This window comes from Ambystoma mexicanum, chromosome 2p, assembly GCF_040938575.1.
Source record: "Ambystoma mexicanum isolate Mex_15411 chromosome 2p, UKY_AmexF1_1, whole genome shotgun sequence".
Taxonomy (NCBI): domain Eukaryota; kingdom Metazoa; phylum Chordata; class Amphibia; order Caudata; family Ambystomatidae; genus Ambystoma; species Ambystoma mexicanum.
The window spans coordinates 338,629,402-338,649,606 of record NC_090923.1 but is presented as its reverse complement, the minus strand read 5'-3'; the positions used below and the strand labels follow the sequence as shown (position 1 = coordinate 338,649,606).

Here is a 20,205-nt window from a genome sequence, read left to right as displayed (position 1 = left end):
GAGGAGTGCAGTGCTCTTCTGCACTGCTCCCTCGTGTTTTTATGAGCTCAATAAACTCAGTCAGATGTGGCCAGGATTCTTAAGGGGAGGATCTTTCTTGTCAATTTTAGGAATTCCGAACTGTTAATGTGTGTGCGAGTTTTTGTGGATAACTGGTCGATGCACTTTATGACGATCAAGGGGTTCTTTGCGGGGCTCTTGTATCGTCGCTGTGGGCATACAGTTGTTAGTTCTGGTCGTAGGTCCGCCAAGTAAGTGCCCATGCTTTCTTCCAGTTGTTCTTATTGGCGATACAACTTGCACACTCACTGTTGAAATGTCTTCCACAAATGACATTCATGAATTGACAATCGTTCGCAGCAGCATCATTCGTGCCTTGTTCGTTGAGAAGCCAGCTTGCAGGAGTTCCCAAAGGGGCTCCCTTTTGCTTTGGTTTTTTGTTTGCTTTCCTTTTCTTTGCCTTTGCTTGTGGTACTGAATTTTGGGCCCCATGTTTTCCCTGCTCTGCTGCTGATCTTTTGTAGGGGCTCTTCTTGCCTCGTGCAGCTTTTTGTGCCTTTGTTGCCTGCTCTGTTTTCTGGTTAAATGTATGATTGATGTTTCATCTATGGCATTTTCAGGCCCCGCATCAGTCTCCTTCCATTTCCTCATCTCTCCGTGGCAGCGAGGTTGCTTGTTGCAGCGCGTTAGCCCGATCTTGTATCACTGAAATGAAGGCTTCCAGGACTTTATCGCTATTTGTGTCCGGGGGTATGATGGCCTCCCGTCCCACATCCTCCAAAATGTTACCATTAATGTGGAGAACTTTCATTGCGAACTGCATACTGATAGCTGTGCCTGGATGTCTGCGTATGTTGCTTCTGTAGTTTCGGCCAACTCGGGCTGAATTATGCCACTTTCAGTATCTGACTCCTTGTTTGTCAAGGGACATAAGTTAGGAGTTGGAGTTGGGGGATGGCCTCTGTGTGCCCTCCTCTGTGCTAGGAGCAGTTATAGGGGGGATTATGTTTCATTTGTTTCCATGGTGTCTTGCTCCCTGCTCCTGGTTGCATCATTGTTCTCCGAATTTCCTTCTGTCAGTCTCTCAGAGTATAGCATAGGGCAATTTATGAGTTATTCTTGTCTATCACAGAGAAAGAGGGGTCTGACAAATTGATCTCGTTTGTGTTTGCTCCGGCTTCATTTTGTAAACTGATGGTGTTTGTTGTCTGTGGGGCATCTTCAGGACGCTTAACAGAGCCCTTTTAGAAAGTAAGCAGCAATGGTGCCCCCTCCCAGTTCCCCTTGTGTTTTACATGGTGAGCTAGTTATTTATGCGTTGTTTACTTTTGCCCTTGTGCAGGTGTTTCTGGCTGGTGCTGTTTTATTTTCCCTCAGGTTATAGTTATTGGCAGCTCTACCTTTACCTGGCATTGCGTCTTAGTTCGAGGTGATGTAGCCAACTCCCCGACCCCATCTCCAAGCCATTTATAGCAGGTGTATTTGTTTAGTTCCAGGGGGGGGTGGAGGTGCGCTCATGTACCACAGTCTCTTCTAGTTATCTTAAAGAGGTCGGGCTGCGTGATTCACGAGTCACAGCTTATCTTTTTTTTTTCTTCCGGTAGCTTGTTGATGGGCTCCTTATTCCACAGTAGGCACAATGAGGCACTCCTGCCTCACTCCACGCGAGGCAAGGGGATTAGTATTGGGCTCCTCATCCACTGCTACAGGCACTTTGTCCCGGAGAGTAGCCACTGCCTGAAGCTTGCTTCGTTGAGAAGAATTTCCGCTGATACGCTCTGAAGAGGAGCAGGAGTGAAGAGTGCAGCAAACTCCGGTCTGTCAGCCAGTTGATCACAAATATACACTCAGCCAAATATGCGAGCGCTGCCCCCCCCCATATCCCCGCACAGCCGGCGCAAACTGCAATGACTCAAAGCCACTCCGCTCCGCGTGCGTGTCAAAGGCGTTTTAATTGATTGCTCCTCCTATTCCTTGCAATGAGCACAGTAAACGGACTAGCAGTTTAGCAGTCGCTCCTACAATGACTGACACTCAAAGCCACTCTGCTGACATATACCAGAAGCACAGGTATGCAATACATTATGCAACAAGTAACATAGATCAGAAACTTAGGCATCTACCTCCAGAGACGCATTTCCACATTGACCTTATTAAGGTGTATTGGATAATTTAAGGAGAAATGTAAGTGTGAAACAATGAACTCTTCCTGGCTAACCGTGAAAAAGGTAGGTTTAAAAAATGTTACATGAGTGTGTTTGTACATATGTGAATGCTTGTCTGGGCCAAGGACGCAGGTTGTGGGCATTGAGTGACCTGATCCAGGACTGGTGACAGCGGGTGTGGAAATGGCAATCTCTATATGTTGACCCATGACAGCAGTTACCTGTGTTTCACATATCTGACTTACATTTTTCCAAAATGTATTTTCCGTCTTGCACTGTCTGTAAATGTATTTTCCATGCCTGTGAATCTACCCACTCGCCCCAGACTACAGCTTATGTGTTGTTTATTATTCTCATGCTTTATTTCTGCCAAGTGCTTGTGTGTTCTCCTGCATTTGTATTTTGTCCTGTATTTGGTTATTGCATTGACGCTTCACTGTACTTGGTGTCTACATTGCTTGCCTGCCCACTGCATTTGTACTTTATGATCTCTATAGGTGATTTTTTTCTGGCACACTGCCCACATTTTACCCTGTGTTCCTGGGATATGGGTTGTTTGACCTAAAAAACCTGACCTACTGCCAATTTGACCTACTACGGAGGGAGACCCCTGCAACCCTCCACCCCCTAATGCGGGGGGATAACCCCCCCCCAGCACTTCCCCCGATTTCCTCAACCTGTTCCCTTAACCCACAACCATTTTTTTTAATTATTTTTATTTTTTTTATTTATTATTAAAGTGTACAGTTTGACCTAGCGAATTAGTGGGGCAGAGAAACTGAGAAGGCCCCTCTAGCAGGTACCCGTGTTCCTTGTCTGCCCTTCTCCATACTCTCCCAGCCTCCTCTATTTTTCCACCTCTGCCTCTTGCTCTTTTTTACCACCTCCCCCGCCCCAGGTTGAGAGGGATCCAAGCTACCCTTGACGTGGGTCAGGTCTCTTACTCTGCCCCTGTCTTAACATATGCCCAATGACAGCAAGATTTGATTCTTGGCACTAGCAGAATGATAGATGGGCTGCGCACACATGTATTGTTAAGACAGGTTTTTTTTTTTTGGCCCACTGTCAGCATGTTTAACAGGGGTTATGCTAGCATGTATTAAGACCCAGCTTACGATTTATTTTCTTTGCACAAAAAGAAGGAAAGGGGGAGAACAGATCACATGATCTAGTTTAGGCAGAACTTGTTTTAGGCATTGCTTGCATATACTGTTGACCAGATGCCTCCTGTTTTTTCTTTGGAGGCAGTCCGCATCAATACCTATTGCAGAATGTTCCTGTGTGCTCTGGTGACCTACCATCTATTGTGGCGTTTCGGGTCTACCCTGTAGCGTAGGGTGTCAATTCTACGTTGATTGCCAATTCTGAATTTTTGTTTTTGTGTAAGGCTTGATTTCATCCAATTTATTAAAAAAAAAAAAATCTCAAAGGCGACGCATTGGCCAAAACCTTACTGCAATAGCACAGGGAAAAATGTGCACCCCTCTGTTAGGAAGTCTGATGGAATAAATATGTCTTGATGCTGTGTAGTTATAATTTCATGAAGTTTATTGGGAGAAGCCCCCAGGAGGCCAACCTTTCTCAATCGGACATCTTCGTGTATGATTCCATATGACATTCTGGAATCATACACGAAGATGTAGTCAAGGTTACCAAACACATATGCATGAGCAAGTATAACCATGTACAAGATACATGTTGTATAAACATCACAACACCCTCCCTTTTACAAGTTCATTGGCTGTAACTGCTCTAGAATGTAGTAGCTTTGCCAGAGTGGGGCATGGAAGCCCAGGACGATGGCTATTTGGGTCGAGTCAGCTTCTTTGAATACACATTGGCAGAACTTAATTTCCCCCCGTTAAAAAAGCAGATTGTTTGCATAGTTTGAGCTATACAGTGCTTGTCTTGGGTGGGAGCTACCTCGCTTTGACCTGGGACGAGAGGGAGGCGTCAATGACTGTACCTCTCAAAGAATCGCCAATTGAAACCGCTCAACCTGGGCGTCACGTTAAAGAGTTTTTACCTTTTCCTCCAAAAATGTTACCTTCGATCAGTCCTACGGGTCGTCTTATTATTTTTAGTTTCGATCCTGTGGCAGAAAGGGAACGGTTGGCTGCTAAGCTCCCTTTAGGTATACAATTGTATTTAAGTGTCCCAAGCCCCAGAATCTGTGCCTGTGTTTTTGTTGCTCACGGACAGTCTGTGGATAGCATTACTTTTTTCCAGCATGAAACCCAACCCCGTCGAATCCCCAAAGAGTTCTCGAATGCAGGGCTAATAAAGGCATTTATTGTTTGGCGTGTCATCTGGTGTATCACTCTGCGAGCAGCGGCAGGAAATCTTTCCATTTCAGATGCTTGCAGTGGAATGGGCGAGGGCCGGGGGTCCGATTTCACGCAGGTTTGCTGCACACTACCGCGCCGGGGATTGTTCCTTCGCCTTCGTGTTCGCTGTTGTGTTTTCTTGTTTGTGTTTCCGACACGACTTTTCTTTTGGTAAAGGCCATAACTTGATGTGTAGCTTCTTAACCTGGCCGTAGATTGCCAAATGTGAAATCCGTGTACACTTTGGCGTCAAGAAAGAGTGCTTATTTTTGGCCTAATTTCCTTCTCGAACTAGAAAAACGTCGTCTGGCGGACTGCACATTTCTCTAAATAGCGGTAATGTCCTTTTTCTTTGGCGTTCGTCGAGAGCATAAAATGCGTTTTTTTCCCTTTCTTGACAGTTCTCTTCTGAGCACCGTTTTCCCTCCGTTCTGGGGACATGAAACCCTGAGTACTGGTAGGAGCAGTTTACGTCGCACTGAATTTGTTTTCTTCTAAAAATGTGGATATCTCCGCATTATTAGAAACTGGGCTCCCCAGCCATATTCAACGCGCACACATTCCTATGTCCTTGGCATATTGATGCCGTCCCATCTGGGCTCTCACTTGGCGTGTTACTCCACCCGCCTGCTGTGGAGAGCACTTCCGCCCTCCTCCGTTTCGAGGCGGGCTGTCGCTGGTGTGCCTGATCTCATCGCTTGGGGGTTTATTAGCGCAGATGTTCCGAGTCCAGTCCTCACGAGCCTCTCGGGCATTTGACAACCACCCGAATCTTCCTGCGCTTGATTGGACACCAGATTCCCATTTGGGTTTTCCACTGAACGCTCGGCATGCGCTGAGATCACATCCCCATAAAAAAACGAACAATTCAAAAGAGAAAAATTGTCCAGGAAATGTCAATGATCAGTTAACACTGCAGCATATGGTGGCTACGGTTTAATACTGTACTCAGTCGTACAGACGAGGGGCAACCCCCTTTTACTCCGTAAAAGAAAATTGCTGTTACGCCCAAAAAATGAAAACGGAGTAAAAATACGCCCCATCAAAAAAAGGAAGCAGTCCCATAGGAGCCTGCCAAGCCCCCCTCTCCCTCCGCCCTTACGGCTTCACCCACATAGCTCCATGGATATGTTTGGCCTATAGTATAAACAATCACTGGAAGAAAATATTACTGCCTGATGGGAATAGATATTTGAATGTGCATATTTAACCTGGTCTCAATGCATGCTCCCCCACCCCCCTCCCTGCTCGTCTGTCTCTCTGTGCCTCTTTCTCCAGCATGGGGTCTGGCATGAATTCACATGCTCGTGCATATTCCCCGTCAGGCCGGGATTCCACAGTAAAAGAAAGTTTCACTTTCAAACCGTATTTCTACTCTAAACCATCACTGATCTCTTGGTCATACTGCCCCCAGCCAATGCCTGCCCTCTCCCTAAGCCCCTCGTCTGACAGCCATCTTCAGATTTTTGTAAAATGGAGCCAGTATGCTCTTTCACTCCTCTGGCCGACAAGCGGGGACCCATTTGTCGGTGAATTTCAACCCCCCTCAAAGGCAAGAATCGTTTAAGCTTCTTCAAAGATTCCAGAAGGCCATAAGCCCTACTCCGCACTCTGGACCATGTCGGAGGACAAGGGAAAGGGAAGCTCCCTTTTCAAGCTCTGCTCCAGCTGCGGAATCTGTTAGTAGAGGACAAACGCCTCTAGTGCCTCAACGGTCTCCATCCAGATCACAGGGAGGTGGATTGTGAAATCTGCTGCGGTTTCTCCAAGTGAACCGCAAAGGATTGTCACAGGAGGCTGACAGCTTGGCTCAGCGCCAAGGCCTGTGCTCCATGTGGCAAGTAGCGGCATGCCTCACCCAGGAACGGCCGGTCCGAGGAGCGGGCTTCTAAGTCCTTTTATGGCGTTCCGTCCGTGGGGGCCCAAGACAAGTCCAAGCACCACAAGTCAGTTTCCATCTTGGTCGCCGCACAAGCGGGTCCTGCGATGGGCAGGGCGTCCTAATCTTCACCATATCCCTCCATCGCTCTAGCTCGTCCTCTGAGGAAATCGGCTAACCCGGTGAAGCTGCGGGAAAAACCAGAGAAGACGAGGCGCAGGAAAAGGTGACAGACATGCCCCAGAAGTCCCAGGCAATGTTTTTGGTGGCAGCTGCCCTATCAAATGTCAAAGGAACTGACCCAGTCAAGGTGGCACCGGTGGTGCCCAGAGTAGCACTGCCCCTGAGGCGGGAGGCTTCGGCCAAGCCGGTGGAGAAGGCGCCAGAAAAGAGGATGTCATCCCTAAGCCTGAATCTGACCCCCTTAGGATGCATAAAGGGGGGGGAGAGGAGGCCTCCACCGTACTCCAGGACACAGCCAGAAGAGACCAGGAAGGAAGATTTCCTATACCAACGGCGCAAGGCCAAGAGGAAGACCATTTTTGCAGTGCCTCTCCTGGACGACGTTTGGGAGGAGGGCCTAGCTTTGATGAGAAATCCGGCCACGAGGGATAGGCTGGATAAAAAGTACCAGGTCCTGGAGTCAGCACCCAAGTGCCTACATGCGCATTATCCCTGGACTCCGTGGGTTAGGCAGCAACGAGAAAGAAGTTGCCTAACCCCTCGTCTTCTTCCTCAGTTCACCCAGATTTCGAGGGGAAGAAGTTGGATACCATGGGCAGAAAGGTGATCTACTCAGCGGCATCAAGAGTCAAGGCGGCAAACGCTTTTGCAATCTTGGCCAGATACGACAGGGAGCTGTGGTTTAAGATGGCCCCGCTGCTGACGACAAGCAGGCTGACAGGCTTTCCATCCCCCATGGGGGAGGTGGCATCAGACCATGCCATTACGGTGGCCCTGTACGTCGCAGATATGGGGTTCCGACAGATGGGGGAATGGTGTCTGCCTCTGTCGTCGTGGCTGGCTGAAAGCCACCAACTTCGGTCAGGAGGTCCAGATGAGGGTGCTGGACATGCCCTTCAAAAGGGACAACCTCTTTGTGAAGGCCATCGACGAGTTGTTGCAGGCCATTAAGACTGACGTGGAAACGGCCCGCGCTCTGGGCACTCTTCAACAACACCGCCCTTCCTTTCGCGCCTCTGCCAGAAAGTCCAGCAGATTGTCAAAAGGTTTCAGCGGAGGGCCCTCTTCGTACCCTCAACCCTCCCAGTCCACGACCCAGGTGGCCTACAGAGGCCGTTCCAAGGCTTTCAGGGGAGGTGGCCGACATAGTCGTCGCTCCCAAGGTGGCACGCAGGCCCCAAGTAAGATTAAACCGGCCAAGACGTTGGGGCCCTCACCCATGCACCCCAGTGGGAGGCCGGCTGGCGGGCTTCGTCAGTGAGTGGAAGATGACCTTCACCGAAAGATGGGTGCTGGACGCTCTTGCGCATGGACACTCGAGTTCCAGCAGAAGTGTCTGTGGATACCTCCAGTGGCCCGGCAGGAGCAGCACATCCCTTAGCTCCTGCAGAAAGTATGGGCCATGTTAAGAAAAGGGGCAATGGAGCTGGTGTGACTCTGGGGCTCCGGAGTTTACTACAGATACTTCTTGGTAGAGAACTGCGGCATCTCCACAAATACCTAAAGTCGCAAAAATTTAGTATGTCACGTTGCAGCATGTTCCCGGCCAATTGGAGGACGGAGACTTCTTGACGTTGTTGGATCTGGAGGACGCGTACTGCCACGTCCCAATTCACAAGAAGCATCGGAAGTTCCTGTGCTTCATAGTACATGGAAGGCACTACCAATTTAAGGCCCTCCTCTTTGGATTGAAGTCGTCGCCCAGGGTGTTTACGAAGTGCCTGGCACCAGTGGCGGCCCTTCTGCCTTCTGCACCTACAGGGGATACATGTGTTCCTGTACCTCGACGACTGGCTCATCCGGACCAAGTCAAGGGAAATGGCCATCGAATACACGGAGCATACTGTCCAACTGCTGACTGATCTGGGGGTTCTACAGCAACCATCCAAAGTCCTGCTTGATATAATCGCAGAGCGTGCTGTTTCTGGGGGACAGGTTCAACGCAGTCTCCTGCCTGGCGGCTCCCTCAGAAGAGAGGATAGCGGCCCTGCTGGGCAAGGTGCAACTGCTGTTGGCACTGAAGATTGCTGCAGTGTGGACCATTGAGTCGCTGCTCTGCATGCAGTCGTGCATCTACCGGATCTGGCTGTGCAGGTTGTGGATGTGAACCCTTCAGGAGTTACTGGATGCTCGCTGGATCCAGGTGTCTGGAAGCTTTGCAGACAAGATTACACTCGACGAGGAGTTGTCGAGGGAGAAGGTGATGTGGGCGTGCGTTCCAACATTGCCAGGGGGACTGAATTTCAGAGCCCGCTTTTCCAGGAGATGGTCACCACGAACGCTTCCCTGGAGGTTCTGGGGAGCCCACACTGGACGTCTCCATGCCAGAGGCCTGTGGCTGCCGGAGGAGAGGGATCTCCACATCAATATCCTGGAGCTGCAGGAAGTGTTCTGGGCCCTCGAGTCGTTCCACCAGTACCTCAAGGGCAAAGTGGTGAGAATCTTCATGGACAACACCACCGCAATGTTCTATATCTGGAAACGGGGGTGCACCAGATCCCCAGCACTCTCCAGGTAGGTGCAGGACTTGTGGCACTGGGCCGTCGCCCAAGAGATGTTGTCACCTGGCAGGAGTTAAGAACACCATCGCAGATTTCCTCAGCAGGGAGCTGCACTCCTGCTACGAGTGGGAACTTCGACAGGATCAAGTGGACCACCTCTTCCTCAGGTGGGGCAGACCCCAGATTGATTGTTTGCGACAGCGACAAATTCAGTGTACCAGCAATTCGCCAGCAGGTTCCACCAGCTGAGGAGCACGGGGGACGAGTTTTCCTGTTCCTGTTCCTGTTCCTGTACGCGTTCCCTCCATTGCCTTTCCTGCTGCGAGTCATCAATCGACTCAAATGGTGCAATGCAGGATGATCCTCCTCGCCCCAGCGTGGCAGAGGCAGATTTGGTACCCAGACATTCTCCACCTGTCAACCTCACACCCGGTCAAACTGTCAGTAGTCGAAGATCCGCTCACCAGAAAAGGCGGCGCAATCCTGCATCACGACCCAGGGTCCTGATCCTGAGGTCTTGACCCCTGCAGCCTTAGAGTTCGGAGGGTATGAGTTGACGGACTGTAGGGAGGTCCTTGCCAGGACCAGAGTGCCGTCGATTCTTAAGTGCTATGGGCACAAGTGGAAGCGTTTCGCGATGTGGTACCGGATGCAGATCAATCATCTGATGGTCACGGCCGCGCATATTCTTCCGTACTTGTTGTCCTTGACAAAGGCGGGGCTGGAGCACACGTCTCTATCAAGGTGCATCTGGTGGCTATCTCCCACTACACCAGGTCTCCAGGACGTTTTCACTGTCTCCTCGAGCAGTTCCTGAAAGGACTGTTTCAATGGTTCCTGCCCATGAAGGCGCCTGCCCTGGTGTGGGAACTCAACGTGGTACTGACTTTGCTCGTGGGGGGGTTGTGGGAGGGGCCTTCGAGCCTATTCATCAAGCCCCTCTCAAGTTCCTCACATGGAAAACTGCTTTCCTCGCGCCCATCACCTCTGCCAGGAGGGTATGTCCGGTCCAGGCCCTATCCTGCAAAAAGCCTTATCTGACTTCATCTCACAAGGGTGGTGCTGCGGACACACCCCTCCTTCATGCCAAAGGTTCAGTCGGAATTCCACCTCAACAAGGCTTTGGTGTTGCCTGTGTTCATTCTGAAACCTTTGTCACCGGCTGAAAGGACTTTGCACTAGCTGGATGTGGCTCGTGCTCTGAAGTTCTATGTGGCATGCACAAAGTTTCCAGATGACGTCTCAAGTATTTGTGAACTTTGGTCCTGTGAACCATGGGAAGGCCTGGTCCAAGGCTTCCATCTCCAGGTGGCTCTCCGGCTGTATCAGTCATTGGTTGGCAAGCCGACTGCTGGCCGGCCGTCCGAGAACCCATTCCACCAGATTGATCGCTGCACCAATGGCGTTACTGTCTGGTGTGCCCTTGCTGGACATCTGCAGGGCTGCTACGTGGAGGTCCACGCACACCTTCACAAGATTCTACTGCATTGACAGGGATTCCAGAGAGGAGTCCAGGGTCGGCCAAGCAGTGCTACGCAACCTGTTGGCTTGAAGGTGCGCCTGTCCAGAAGTAATGGTAATTGCTTCTATTGAGCTTTGCTACCTCTCACGTGGTTGTGTAATGTTGTACTGCTATGTGTTCTTTATTGAGCATGTGTATCCATGCCAGACACCATGCTGGAGAAAGAACAAGTTACTTGACTCTAACTATTGTTCTCCAGAATGGGTCTGGCATGAATTCACATGCGAACCGTCCGCTCTGCGGCTCTTCTTGGTCATACTGCCACTTTACGTGCTTACCAAATCTGAAGATGGCTGCCAGAGGAGGTGCTTGGACAGAGGGCAGTCATTGGGTGGGGCGGTATGACCCATAGCTTGGTGATTGGTTTGGAGGAAAAATACAGTTTAAGTGAAACAGTTTTTTCTTTTACTGAGGATTCCTGGCCTGATGGGAAATATTCATGAGCATGTGAATCCATGCTAGACCCATGCTGGAGAACCATAGTTACAGGTAAGTAACTTGTTCCATCGGTCCCTCTCCGTCTGTGGCAACTCTTTCGCTCCCTTACTCTTCCCCTGCCCCCTCTTAGCCCTCACTGTCTCTACCAACCCCCTGTCCCACTCCCTCTTCTGCCCGTCCTCCCTTGGGGTCCCTTCTCCCCTCTGGGGTCTTCTCCCCTCTGCATCCAAGAGTACTTGCCAGGCCTCTGGGTTCCATGCCAGTGGGTGTGCCTAGCTAGTATGCCTGCCATTAATGCCCCACCTTGTGCCTGCAGCCCAGTTCAGACAATCCTCTGTGTCCAGTGTAACCAACTTCCTCTGTTGGTGACTTCTCTGCTGGTGACTTCTCTACCTGTAATGAATATGTTTGATTTCTGCAGTGTCTTTGCTACCTTCATTTGTGTTTCCACCTTTTGGTGTAACCTGCCTGTTCTTGCCAGATTGGGGGAGGGGGGACAGGACTCAGTCCATCTGCATAACACAATGCACCTTCACCGTGGTCTGTTTAATTCCCTGGCCCAAAACTGTGGCTCTGCCGGGGGTCTCCCACATGGCCTTCCTCATTTTGGCCTGCCACCCACTTCCACAGTTTTCTTCTTGTTCCTTCTTTCTGCATAATCTGTCTCATATCACATTCATCTCACAAACTGCTCTTCTCCTTAGATCGAAAACAGCAGTCCAAGCAACTGTTTGCACCCCTGTTCGGTTTCGCCCTGTTTTAATGAGCAAGACCGCATCGACTGATTTTCTTTCTTGCGTGTATTCTACCCTTCGCTGAGATGAGTAAACTCTCACTTTTATAGGAACTTGTCCTCTGATTGCGGAAAGTAGGTTGATTGTTGTAGTGATTCTCACTCGTATGAACACTTGTCCTTTCACTGGGACGAGTAGGCTGTTTGTGTCCTTGGTCCCTGCATCAACTCCTGGGTCTCCCGCCTCTCCAGTTACCTTCTTGTCCATGGGCTGTCACCGGGTCTGGATCGGGATGACACTTGGAGTCTGAACGGCTTCTGCATTCACTCTGACACTTTTTGGTTCTTCTTTGCGACCCGGCAGGGCCAGCTTAGAAACCTTCGGTGTTATTGGACTGAACAGTCCATCTTCTATTGGCCACACCACCGCTCTCCTGGTTCTCCGTCGCTCAGAGTACTCTTCCCCTGCACGGCTCGGCTCTCCGCTGTGTTCCTCCTGGTTGCATCCACATGCCGTATCCTCCCGACAGGGGGCTCATCCTGTTCTCACCATCTTCCACGTTTTCGTTTTCTGCTGAGCATTCCCACTTGTTCTTCGTCGTCCCAGTTTGGGTGGCTTTCAACCATTGAGCGATCAGCATTAAACTTTTCAAGTTTGCATGTGTGGTGTAATGCTGCAATAAAAAACACTGGCTTGTTCCAATGGATTTTTCTGAACCCTTGATTGTACTGATGGCTCACAAGAAAGGGTTTCATATAGTTACTCAAGGGAATGGGAGATAATTTCCCCAAAAGGTGAGTCGGTCCTTGTGAGGTCTCTCATACTGCCACCCCTAGGGGGAATGTTGAATAGCGGGCTCCCCTCCAAAGCCTCACAAGGAAAAACCTCTTCTCTGAAGTGACGAAATCCTATGATTCGTCTAAACTGCAGTCCAAAAAGGACTTGGACGGGAAAGCTGAGAAATTGAAAAGAGATGGAGCAGATTGTTGGAGTTAATGTGCACCCAGAGGGGAGAAGGATGCCCTCGTGGACGTGTTGCAGTCTCGGTTCTGCTTGTCTGACTTGCTTTGTTTCCATTGTTTTAATACATTTTTATTTAATCGTTTGATTCACATGTGGGTGCCATTTCAGTGAAAGCATTGCAGTGCTAGTGTTTATTATGCACAGCAGCTTTATTTTTTATCTTCCTATGTAATCCTTTGAATTGCTGTTTTCGAACTACCTTGCTGCTTTTAAATGGCCTTCTTGCGGAATGCTCCATGCTCTGCTTAATGAGCAGGGTGGCCGCTCCCATGGAATTTGACTCGCAGGCGTATCTCTATGCACTCTGTCAGAGGAGCTTGTTTCTCCTTCATTGAACTGCTTTGCAGTGCTGGAACGGCAGTCTGTCTTCCATCGCCATCCAGGGATTGGACTAGCGTGATGCACAATAATACTTCATGTGTAGATTGCGACGCATGAGCGCAGTGGGTGTGCGCTGTAGTCACACCCAAGCCTAGCCCTGCTGCACTCATCTGGGCTCTAGGCCCGCCCCCATCCAAATTGCTATACTCGACAATCTTTACTGAAGTTGGTACCACCTGATACTGGGTTTCCGTCTAGTCTGTCTATCAAGGTTGCCTGTAATCACTTCATCTTGTGTGATTGAAACTCTTGCATAGCGCCCTTTACTACTTAAATAATTGCTCTTTGGTGGCTCATATGTGACCCTCTTTCCGAACATAACCCTGATTTAGTCTTTATGACCGAAATTTGGCTGACAACCTTGTCCCTTGACTTGGTTCAAGTGTTGCCTGATGGCTTCTCTATCTTAAAAGTGGATAGAGATGCTGCTTCTCCCAAAGGTGGCGTTGCCCTGATCTATAGTAACAATGTGTCCTGCTCTCTGCTACCAATTGTGATGTACAAATTGAATTTTGATTTGCCTGCATTTCTGTTTCGTCCTCTTTTACTGTTCACATGTTGGTGGTCTATAGCCCTACACCTTTAAATATCCCTTGCCTCGTTTATCACTGATTTAGCGTTATCCTATCAAAACCTGGTTGTGGATGGCAATTTCAACATCTGGCTTGAAGTCTTGGATGACCCTATTGGGACTTCTTTCTGCTCCTGTATGCAGGGGTTTCCCTGCATCAACATTGGGTGGATCCCACCCACAACCGAGGTCACACGCTTGATCCGATATTTGCTTTGCCTTCACTAGTTCAAGCACTGTCTTGTCTTTGAACTTGGACTGATTATTTTCTGATTCCGTTTCAAATAATGCTTCCTGTCTCGGTCTCCTAAAACATTCTTGAACTGAAAAGACGTTGGAACTACGCCCTGGCACATATTATTAATTCTAATTTTGTTGCCCTTTCAGTTGATTCTCCTTCACCTTTGGCAAATCTCACCATCGCCTTCACTAATGCAGCCGATACATTTGCTCCTTTCAAACGAATGTGTAAATCATTGCGCCCTTCAGCTTCTTGGTACACACCAGAACTTAAAGCTATGCATTTACAACTGCATCAAGCTGCACGTAAATGGCGTCAAGAATATTGGACTATACAGAAGGCTATCTTGAAAGAGAAACGGGCAGCATACCAGAGCTATTAGAGTTCCAAGTGCTCTTATGCAAAGTAATTATCTGTTGCAGAAAATACTATTAAGCATTTATTTCAAACTAGAAGGGACTTGACGTGTGCCCAACTAGTATGCTGTCATCAATGCCCATCCTTGTGCCCGCATCCCAGTGTAGGCCTTCACCGGTGTCGTGTGTCTAATTTGTCCTGCTGCCAATGAGTAATAAATCCTCTTCCCGTAATAAATCTGTTCCCAATTTCTATAAAGACTTTGGTGCCTTCATTGTGTTCCCACTTTTCAGTGCAGCCTGCCTGTTATTGCCAGGGGGGGGGGGAACCCAGTCCGTCTGCATACACAACACACCCCTACCGGGTCTGTTGACTCCCTGATCCAAAACTGTGGCCCTGTCTGGGGTCTCCCTCGCGGCTTCCCCCATTTTGGCCTGCCTCCCACTTCCACAGCTGCTGACTTAACTACTGCCTCAAAAAAACGTCATCAAGAAAGGGAGAAGGGAAATGGGGTGGAAATGTTGAGGCAGGAACAGGTCTGGATTTTCCTTCCTTCTGTACCGGCCTCCCAGAGCCTATGTGAAAAAGCTACCTGCTTTTTTTTCTTGAGAAAATAGTAATGTCAGAGATTGTGTTACCTGCTCATTCTGAAATCGTGACTGTCCCCTTTTCTGTGGAGGAAGAACTAGGAAGAACTAGAGAGGGGGAGGAGTAGGAGGAGGATTGAAGGAAGGAAGGTAGGAAGGACTACTACTCAGTCAGAACACTTGGCCAGCAGGCAAAAAAGAGACCCAGAGTCCTCGCTCCACAGGCTTATATAAGGCTGTTGCTCCACCTATTCCAGGGCCATCCCCCCTGGCACAGGCAAGTGCTGCCTGGGTTGTTTCCAGGGGAGATGTGATGAGAAGCTTTCAGGTATTCTGTGAGAGCACATAGAGGGCAACATTCACCAGCGAGGGAATCAAGTCGCTAGACCGAGTGACAGGATGGAAAAAAGGCAGAGAGCACAGCATTAATCAGGGGGAAGAGCAGAGCCTTGAATTGACAACGGAAGGAGAGGTGGTCCTGAACTTGGCGCAGTGGAAGAGGAAGCCGATTCCACAGCTGGGCAGCACAGACATATGGATGCTGCCATTTGCACACAGGCGTCTTAGATCCTTTTCAGGCGGGTTTCCACCTTCTCATCGGCACTAAATCTGACTGGGCTCTAGGGCGTCCTTGCGCAGGAGTAGTACTTTTAACCGTTCCACCGCCCGCTACGGTTTTGGGAACTTTGATTAACAGCAACACAGGGCTCTGCAACCCCAGCAGAGGAGGAGGGTTGGGATCATGATGGTTGGATAGGGAATGGGTATTGGGGTAACCGGTAAGAGGGTTAAGGAAGAGAATGTGATGCAAAGGGGGATATTAGGAAAGGTATTGCAGCTTAGTGCACTCTCCAGGTGAGTGCTGGTTTTAGAACTCACACATGCATACTGGCATACACACTAGCATTAGGGGTGTCACGGTATTGGTTTTATGGCGGTATGATAAACCTCTTGCCAAATGACGGTATATCGTGGTTATCGCGGTATAGCAGGTGGAGTTAACTAAGCCTAACAAATATTTCAGGTCAGAAATTGTCAGCATTTTTCAAACTTGTCTCAGTACATTTTTAGCTGATCCTCCAGGAATCTAACATGGCTGCAGATCTGGTCTTTCATGGCGCTCACTTGTTGATCGCCTTGAATGAAAGAGTGACTAGTGGAATTGTTCAAAATGCACATTTTGAGCAATGAGCTTGCTGCTCAGTCACAGGTCATCGCTTTGAAAATCGGCCTCGACCTGCATTGCATTATTTTGGTAACACATGGAATGGGCATCATGACCCCTCGCTGTGATCAGTCATAAAAGTTTGTTTTGATAACACTTTATCCAATTGGAGGGAGAAAAGTCACTCATGTGAGGTATGAAAGCCCATGTCATTGTTTTTGTCAAAATATCATAGCCAACACACACTCACTGAAAAGTTGCATATTTATCAACTCACTATAGCTTGTTTACCATCTACCTGCTGTATTATAAAGGTCTGATGTTGGAGTCACCACTGACCATGTGATCCTAACAGGACCGCGTTCAGTGGGCGCTGTTGATTTCTTTCAATACATGTTCATTTACCTTCTTGAAGATAGTGGCACAAACTTTCTAAAAATGGCAGTTAAAATACATATTGGCACAAATATGGCCTAGAACACCCCCTCACCACAGTCCCATCGATGCCATTTTCCCCATGTCTGAGCGCATTAGGACCCTTGTCATGTGAGTTGAGACAATGGAATGTTTTCATGGATGGTGTCACAAATCGAGGATAGACCTGACAAATATCTCACCCCCATTGCTCTGGATACTTAAGATTGAATGTAGAATCTGTCCTGCCTGCTTGAGTCCAGTGCCATATGGAGAAGGCAGGTGAAGGATCAAGCGAAGCGACAACTCTAGTGCCAGTTTGCAAATCTACAGGCAGGGCAGTGGGCATGGGGGGAGGGGGTCAGTTTATATACTAGCACAAATCACTGATAGTTCTGTAGACTGTATGAACAATGGGCCTAACGTTTTTTGTGGACATGCATCAGTAGGGCATCCAGTTGATCCCCTCCCCCATTGAATTCTGGGATGTGTATTTCCACAGCTTTCAAATTGGTGCGAAAACTACAAATCGGCTCATCTTTAACCCGACTCTACTGATCACAGAGAAAGCGCAGTCACAGCATCAAAGCTGCATTTAGTAATGTGGCCTCACTTTCACTATGCTCTTGTCTGCCAAACAAGGCCCCCTTGGCAGACGCTGCAACATCCCACAGTGCAAAATCCAGACTGTGCAGCACTTGCTTACTGCAGCCTTTCCGAATCAGATTGAAAAGCTCACTTAATAGCTGCAGGCCCTAAATGGTATACCAGTATAAACAACTTGACGGTTATTATAGTTGAATTAAGCTGTTCACGGTATCTGTAAATGGTATACCGTTATACCGTTACACCCCTAACTACCATACACTGTATTGCTTACAAACATACCATATGCTTACAGACATACACATTAGCTTAAATATGTACAGTTTACAGTGTTTTCATATATCAGTAGGGCACTTGGCTTGCTCGTCTTGGAGTGTATCGTGCCCATGTTGTCCCTTTAGTGCTCTTGAGAGTCTGGTTGCTGCAAGAAAGGTGCAACTGTTAGTGCCCCAAGGTTTATGCCGCACGTGGCTCATCACAGGTGCCTTCTTATACAAGGTTCACATGTGCTTCCAAACAAACATGCACATATGCTGGATTTCAGCTAACGTGGCCCCACAAGACCCTCAGTAGTTAGTAGCATGCAAATGCGGTTAGTGATCCCTGTGGGGGGTCTCTTTGGTGGTGCCTGTCATTGGGCAATGCACGCAGGGTGATGGCATGCGTGACTCTGGTTGTGTGCTAATGCGCATCTTCACTTGGCTCTCTCAGTGGCAGGGGCTGGATGATCCGGTGGGGTGAGGCCCCCTTCGCGACCCCCACCGCCGCCCCCCTTGCTTCCCCAGTAACAATGGAGCACTGCAGCAATCTTTCTGTAACAAGGGGCTGATGTTTCTCTCTGGTGGTGCGTGGCCCCTCGCGTAGACTAACTGTACTGGAGCTTGCTGGGAACACGTCTTCTCTGGTAGGCATCTCGAGTGCAAGCCCCAATCTTACGGTCCTCTGCATGCATGTTGGTGGGCAGCCACACCCAACTTGTGTAGTTATTGGCCCAGGTGTTCCTGCGTAATGTAGTCTTTCTGCATTTCCTCCTGCAAAAAGGGTAGGGGAGACTTTTGTAGGGAAGCACATCCCAGGTCATTTTCCTGGTGCGTTTTTGTTGCGTGTCTCTTGTTAGACATGGCTTACCTACCTACCTGCCTGGTACAGGGGTTAAGCAGTCTGTGTCTTGCCCCTAACCCGAACAGAATCAGTCCTGGTATCAGTAATTAACGGCTTTATCATGATCCGTGATCTGAGTGGGGCGGCTGGACTCATTTTATTCTTTCTGCTGCATTCAACACTATAGACCATGCCACCCTCCTGTTCAGGATGCAGTGGTCCGGCATTGCTGGTACAGTTTTTAACCGCTTTGCTGCTTTTCTTTCTGCTTGCTCTCAATCGGTTTTCCTTTCTCCATATAGACCCTCCCCAGTTTCCCTTACTTCTTGAGTTCCTCAAGGTTCTGTACTTTCACCTGGCTTTTTAATATTTACATTCAACCTTTGGCTAAGCTCATCCACTCCCATGGCTTCTGTTTCTACTGCTACGCTGATGGCATCCAGATTCTTTTTAGGCTGGACTTTGAGCGAGCATGCACGTCACTAGTCTTGGGTGTTTTGTGAGTGGATGGCTATAAATTGAATGGCGATGAAACAGAGGTGTTAGTGGGTCCGTACTCTCATGCAGAGCCACTTTGGACCTCTGATTTCTGGCCACTTTCATTAGGTACCATTCCTTTTCCTGCACAGGTTGTAAATAAATCCTGGTGTCAAATTAACATCTTCTCTTTCACTTGAGTCCCAGATTAGTGCCATCTGTAGCACTGGCTTTTTCAAGCTGAAACAACCTAAACGGGTACTTCGCTACATTCCTTCAAGTTACCATGCCCCTGTCATAGTGGCTACTTTTAATGGCAGTCTGGATTATTGTGACGCTACATTACTTGTTCAACCATCTTTTCGCCTTAATAGGCTTAAAGTCCTACAGATTACTGCAGTTTGCCTGGTCATCGGGAACTCCTATGGTTAGCCTACCTCTGTCTTGTAGGAAACTCCATTGGCTTCTTGTGGCGGCAAAAGTTCAGTTTAAAGTATTGTGCTTAAAACATCGAGCTTTTTACAAGCAAAGTCTTCTCTCCCTTCCAGAAAGAGTTCTCCACTTTGCCTTTCTCGAGTACTGTGCTTCTACCATGTTGCTCCTTGATGTTCCCTGCCACCGGCTTGCCGTCCTGGAGGCCAGGTGTTCTCTATTGCTGGCCCTAAACTCTGGAATTTGATCCCTTTTTTCTTGAGGGCCAACTTATTTGTTTTGCTGATCTTGCCTTTTTTCTTTTTTGCATTCTCGTTTAGCACCATGATGCCACTGGTGACAGTTGCACTACACAAATATCTGATAGATCGATACATTCTGTGCTCTATTTAGAAAAATGATTTAACAAACAAGTCAATCTTTTATGTTGGTACAGAAGATTGTGTCACAGGTAGACTGCAGCATAGGCCTGCTACTTTACCTTCATGTCTAATATCAAGGATGTCCGGAGGTTGTGCCGGGTGCGTATGTTGTAGCTATCATCATGAAGCTATGCTATGATCAGGAATGACATTGCCGCACAGTTATGGTTTTTGGAATGCCGTACTCCATTAGATGATAAACCGCCCATTCCAAAACTGATTGCAGGCTTCCTTTTCAGAGCAGACAAATGCAGTATATTAACTTCACAATATTTAAATTTTTGAGATTGGCTTGTGGCCAATATTCCCAGATGTGAGTTATGAAGAATGTTTGAGGTTATGGAATGATGCTCAACTTAGGTCAGTAGTTACAGGGAGCTGTGCTAAATGTGTGCAGCATTCACTCCTACTCACTCTAGGCAGTATGTTCTAGTGTACTGGTTGAGCCCAGTGCAGGCATTCATTGACTATGATGAGTGAGGGAAAGTTTGAGTATGTGAATGGGTGAGTGTGTCCGGGTGAGTAAATAGGCATATTGGTGAGGGGAAAACTGAGGGACTGGATAGCTATTTTGGTAGATCATGTGCATGGGAATAGTTACTGAGTAGAGCGTGTAGTCTAGTTGTGAGAGGGAGTACATGGGAGAATGAGTACATGGGTGAGTGCTTCACCAGAGGTG

The 20,205-nt window shown here is 48.6% G+C and overlaps 1 protein-coding gene and 1 pseudogene across 1 annotated transcript in view; both read left to right on the top strand.

Annotated features, from left to right (window-relative positions):
- The window catches only part of IL17RD (interleukin 17 receptor D), a 347,672-nt gene that overhangs the window by 70,304 nt on the left and 257,163 nt on the right, over positions 1 to 20,205 (top strand). The window lies entirely within an intron of this gene.
- LOC138566091 (isocitrate dehydrogenase [NADP], mitochondrial-like) overlaps positions 2,199 to 20,205 on the top strand; it is a 28,816-nt pseudogene continuing 10,809 nt past the window's right edge.